The sequence below is a fragment of the Cricetulus griseus genome, chromosome 7 (assembly GCF_003668045.3).
Source record: "Cricetulus griseus strain 17A/GY chromosome 7, alternate assembly CriGri-PICRH-1.0, whole genome shotgun sequence".
NCBI classification, from domain to species: domain Eukaryota; kingdom Metazoa; phylum Chordata; class Mammalia; order Rodentia; family Cricetidae; genus Cricetulus; species Cricetulus griseus.
In genome coordinates, this window is record NC_048600.1 from 4249593 (window position 1) to 4255572 (window position 5980).

The 5980-nt window shown below is 45.7% G+C and overlaps 1 long non-coding RNA gene across 1 annotated transcript; it reads left to right on the forward strand.

The window, feature by feature from the left end:
* The first annotated feature begins 685 nt into the window (after positions 1–685).
* On the forward strand, positions 686–4486 carry LOC107978092. The gene is made up of 3 exons (XR_003487161.2): positions 686–1021; positions 2227–2383; positions 4350–4486. It is a non-coding gene; the product is annotated as an uncharacterized LOC107978092 (long non-coding RNA).
* Positions 4487–5980: the final 1494 nt, after the last annotated feature.

Consider the following 5980-nt stretch of genomic DNA (forward strand, 5'->3'; position numbering starts at 1 on the left):
TTGAATTTAGATGTTTAGAATCCAGGTACCTGTGATCCTAGTGTTGTGACATAGGAAGCTGAGGCAGGCGGATCCCTGGGAGCATGAGAGCCAGCTAGCCTGATCCATGTGGAGTTCCAGGCCAGTGAAGCACCTGAGGACTAACAGAGAGGTTGGCATGGCCATGCACACCCCCCAACCCCCATGGATATCACCCACTCCTCCCACAGCACACATCACATGAGCTTAGGTACAGTCTGAAGACTGGCATTTTGCTTAAGTTTATGTGGTTTGACCTGCTAAGTTGTGACTTTGGGTTTTTTGTGACAGGACTCAAAAAGACCCCCCCCCCTCCTCTCTGTAAAAACATTCCCAGAGTCAGGAAAATTGATGTTCCCTCCAACTCCACAGGAATGCTATCACTCCAAAGAATTCCCAGGCAATTATACCCCCTTGCAATGAAATAGCTTCTCCTTTTGCTGCCCAATCAAGCAACCACAAATCAAAGATCGCTTGGCTGTGTTCCACTAATAGCACAGAAAGCCATTAGCTGGAGTCATCTGAAAAGGGAAGTGGCTGCGATATCTGTGGTCTCACAAGAAAAGCTTCTGTAGTGTCAGATTGCGGTTGCCAAGAGGCTCGGTGGAGTCAAGCATTGCATTTCTCATAGCGAGAGGTTATTTATTACCCAGGGAGAGAACAGACTTTCCTTTGCTCCTTTGCATACGATCAAGAGTCCTTTCAGTAGAATTAAGCCTAAAAGGAGAAGCAATGCCTGGTTTCCAGCAGGAGGAAAAGGAGGTGGAGCCCCCCGCGGTGGTGTGCGGACTCTGCAAGGTTCTCCTGTCCTCAGTCTTAATTCACTAGGGGTTAAGACTCAGTTTCCAAGACAGCCTCTGCTCAGCTGAGACCTTGTACCAATCCTCATCATTAACTTAACAGAAACACCCATTTTGCTGGGGGACGGAGAACTACTTCTTCCTAGTCCCTTTCTTTGTGATTATGAAGGGGCTACAAACTCTGTAACTCTAAGGCTTTGCCGGTAGGTGCGCGTTGTACCCATTCCCTTTGGTGGTTGGTTCAGGATTGGGACATGGGACAGAATCCTGGCTAATCGGATGCCTTCCTCGATTTGTTCTAAGAATCCCGGTGATGAAGGTATCTTATGCGGGAGTGGAGGTCGGGTGGTGGGGGGAATATTCACTAGAAAAAAAAAACCAAACTCATCTGAACTAAAGAAAATGAAAGAGACAGAGAAAGGAGAGTCCTTGTGGCATTGAGATGCAATTTTAGGGTGTCTCTCTCTCTCTGTGTGTGTGTGTGTGTGTGTGTGTGTGTGTTTTCGAATGTAGCAGTGTCTAACCAGTGAACACAGTGTGTGTGCGCGCGCGTGTGGTGTGTGTGTGTGTGTGTGTGTGTGTGTGTGTGTTTTCACATGTAGCAGTGTCTAACCAGTGAACTTGTAATGGTGACCACACCCCTTTGGGCATGGCTTCAGGCAGAAAGAAGGGACCTTTGAGAGAGCGCACTCTTTCTGGTGGGCCCCCCAATCTCCTAGGAAGGGCAGAGAAATGCTCTTGCGGTTCTTTGTGTTTTTCTGTGTGTTCCCCAGTAAACACCCATTCATCGTTTATCTTGGGCCTAGTGAAATCTTTACACCTATGTTTTCATGTGCGCGTGCACACGTGTGCACACCACTCCAGTCCAGGCATGTGTCAGGCCCGGGAGGCATTGTTCCTGAGTTCCAGTGGGGTTGGAGAGGCAAACATAGAGTCACCTGGGCTACTAGATTCGAGGAACTGTCCACATGCTCCAGGATGGGCTACAGAACAGTGAGGGGGGCCTTGAGAATAGTTCTTTTAAAAGCAATGAGAGCGTCGGAGAGTTAGACTGAATTCAGAGCTCTGGAGAAAAAGCTTCAGAAGCAATTGAAAACCCACGGTCCGGCCCACAGATGCCAGCGGGAAGGAAGAATTTCACAGTAGGAAAGGGGCTGCATGAAAGGGAGATGCTAGCAGGCTCCAGGGTGAGGGGTCGCTCCTGCAACTGCCTGTAGGGAGGAAACAAGAAGTGGGGGTCACTGCCCTTGACTTTTGAAAAACCCACTACTTGTGATCATCTGGAATGTGAACCCTGGCTGCTGGAGAAGGTGGGTGGGCCGTCCACAGATCATGTGTGGACACCTTGGTCAGCTGTGGTTTGTGCTAAGGACATGGTCATTGTGATTCAAACAGGAATATTTTCCAGGCAATATGAAGAGGTCTCAGAAGTGTCATTCCAAGAAAATGTCCTTCAGGTGCTTTAGTATGGGCGGAGGGAAGATGGAGTGGAGCTGGGAACATGGTATCCTTTCAAGACCGCATGCTATGCTGTGCTGCGGGAAGGCCCTGGGCAACAGAGGAAGGTAAAATGATCTCTCTGTGATTCGAGAAGAGTATACTTTCTTCTCCTTCCCTTCAGAAGTGAAAATAAATTAGGTGTGTGTGGGGGGGAGGGCTGAGCAGAATTCAAAATCTTGATGAAAAAGATTGAGGCCACAGAGCAATGGGAATTCCTGGTAGGATGCATATTCATCCTGCCACTTGGGCAGATACTTTGATAATACGTTTACCCAGTTGTTGAATCACCATGGCTACAAACAGGTGACAGGACAATTTAAGGGAAGAAGAGCTTATTCCCATGGTTCAGAGGGCTGGTCATGGCCTGCTCTGTTGTTTATGAGCCAATGGTGTGGTAGCATGTCATGGTGGCGAGAGCATGCAGCAGAGCTCTCACCTCATGGTGCATAGGAAGAGGCAGACAGAGAGAGAGAGAGAGAGAGAGAGAGAGAGAGAGAGAGAGAGAGAGAGAGAGAGAGAAACATATATATAGATAGACACAGACAGACCGACTGACAAATTTTGGAAAGAAAATCCAGGAGACCCTGTGCTTGAGCGGGGGACTGAAGCACTAGTTGGTATCTACTAGTCAAAGCATCTTGTCTGATGGACTCCAGACTCAGAACAGGTACCTGGGACTAGAGAGACAGCTCACTGGGTAACAGCCTTGCTGTTCTAGCAAAGGACCCTCGTTTGATTCCCAACACCCACCTAACCATTATAACTCCAGTTCCAGGGAATTGGAGACCCATTTCTGGCACTAAGCACACATGTGGTGCACAGACATATACCCATACATATAAATAAATAAATCTTTAAAAAAAGACAGTGCTACCTCATTCTATTCCTCCATCAAAGACTACAGCCTCAGAGCCCCACCTTTCTGAGGACATAGAGATATTTATGTGTTTCTCAGATGAGCCCTCTGAACCATGGGACTAAGTCCTTCTTCCCTTAAATTTTTGGCATCTCTAACTTCAGTTAAACTAGGCTATTAGAGTCACCAGTTACCACACAGTTAGTTACTTGGAATGCTTCAGATTGCTAGATTCTTATGCGTGCCTTCATTACCGCCACCAGCAAAAGCTCCCTGGCCGCTTCACCCTCAGGATGCCAGCAAGGCTCTGAGATCTGCTAGTCCCACAGCATCCTCCTGCCTTCCAACCCCCCCCCTCTCTCTCTCTCTCTCTCTCTCTCTCTCTCTCTCTCTCTCTCTCCTCTCTCAGGATTCAAGGGTCTCTCTTCTCATCTCTATCTGTCTGACAGTTCTCGGGGACACACTTAGTTTTCCTTAGACAATGACAAAAGCACTTCCCAATGGGAAGGTCCTGTGACTCACACTGGCTGTCCATTCTGCTAAGATCTACTTGGTAATGGCCTTCCTCACCCAGTGTGGTGGTGGTCCTGAGAGGACAAGGTTCACTGAGGAGGCCCCAACCGTGAGAATGCTCCCCTCCTGGCTTCTTACGTGTTGTTGATTCAGTGATGTAAAAATCTTTCTCTGCAAGGGTGAGAGACACCGGCTGTAGCACCTTGTCTGATCTGAAGCCAGCTCCAAGCCCTATAATTTGTCTAAACGCATCCCTGTGGCAGTTTGCCAGTGCTTACACCCATGTAGGCAGGAGTCTGCAGCACACTGTGATCCACCTTCGGAAGTCAATTAAGCCCTTGGGTGAGAATTTCTCACAGTGGCTTTCTATCAGAGCTCTACTGTTCCCCAAAGGGAACTATTGTGAGAATTTAGATTGTTTTCACTTTCACAATGATTGGCTGACATGCTGGGTGTCATGGCCTTTCTGGGGGTGGATAGTTGTTAGCTAATCTGCCTCGTGCAGTACCTGTTGTTCATACATGTTGGATGCCCTGTGCTCTTTTTTCCCCTTTGTTAATTTTTTAATGACTAAATTTTGATCTTTGATATTTTCATACATGTATTTAATACTTCTGATTACACCCTTTGACCCTCTTTTATCTCTCTCCCACCTTCAACAGGCCCTGAATTCTTCCTAAAGTCTTTCTGCAGGGCTATGTGGAGGCAAAACACTTTGGTAATTGTTGGAGTCTAAATGCGAACTCCTAAACACAAGTGACTTTGTATACAGTGGTAAAATAAATTGTTTTGAAGCACACAAGCACCTTGAAAGTCAATGGACTGTTTTATTTTCCTGCAACTCGTGTGTGTGTGTGTGTGTGTGTGTGTGTGTGTGTGTGTGTGTGTGTGTGCGCGCGCGCGCGTGTGCGCGTGCACGTGTGTTCACGCACATGTGTAGGTCAGACATTGATGTCAGATATCTCCCTCAGTAGCTCTGACCTTTATGTTTGACACTAGGGCTCTTTCTGCACCTTGACCTTGCTGATTCAGCTAGACTGGCATCTTCCATCTCCAACCCCAGTGCTATTATTACAAGTACAGGCCATTGCATGCAGCATTTTGTATAATATGGGTCCTGGAGGGTTGAACTCAAGTCCCCATGACTGCACAGCAAACACTTTAACCACTGAGTCAGCTCCCCGGTCCTACCCTAGCTTTTTCTTCATTTGGTTTAGGAGCAAATTGAGAAGTATACATTTTTGCTTTTCATTTAAAAATTTTCTCCCTCAGAACAGATCATGAAGAAAAGTCTGTATAATAGAAATATTTATTAGGCAACATACTTTGAGTATGTGTTTAAGGCAAGACAAATGATTAGTTCAGATACCTCAAACCTTAACATGTTGGTCATTGACACCTTAATTTCTCAAACGGGAGCTACAACTTGGTTCCATATTCTTTTAAAATTGTTTAGATGCCTTTGTTATGGTTATGATGTCAATAAAAATATTTAAACCTGTACTTTCTGCATCACTCAGGACACTGTCCTTGGATGACAACAGACATATAGTTCCTGTGTTCAAATATTTGTTTATGATCATGAAGGCAGTGATACTACTCAGCAGATGGTCATTGGCTAATAAAATAATAGAGGTTAACTCAATCTTCATGTATTTGGAAAATTAATTTATCTGCAATAGCCCCTGTGTTAAAAGCAAACAAACAAACAAAAACATAGAGGAATTTGGCACTGCGGCATACCTCTGTAGGCCCAGTACTTGGGAGGTAGAAGTGAGAGGATCAGGAGTTCAAGGTTATCTTCAGCTACTTCATGAGTTCAAGGGCAGCCTGGATTACACTGAGATTCTGTATCAAAAGAGCCAAAAGTAAATATATAGATAAGTAAATAAAAAAAGATGGAGGAAACAGACCTTATTTATTTATTTTTTTGTTTTTTACCCCCCTAATCGTCGCATCCTACAAGGAAGAAGAAAGATACTGGATGTTTTGTGGGTACCTGTTGTTTTATCTTTGGCACAGGAGCAATGCCTTAATCTATAATTTTTAAGTTTATTTTAAGTATGTAGTGCTACATCTGCATGTACGCCTGTGTGATGGCATCAGATCCCATTACAGATGGTTGTGAGCCACCATTTGATTGCTGAATTAAACTCAGCATCTCTGGAAGAGCAACCAGTGCTCTTAACCATTGAGCCAGCTCTCAAGCCCAAAATCTAATGCTTTTTGAGCCAGCAAGTGCTCCACAGTTACCAGCCTGCTTCATTGGCAGGAGCCCAGCCACTTAGGCCAC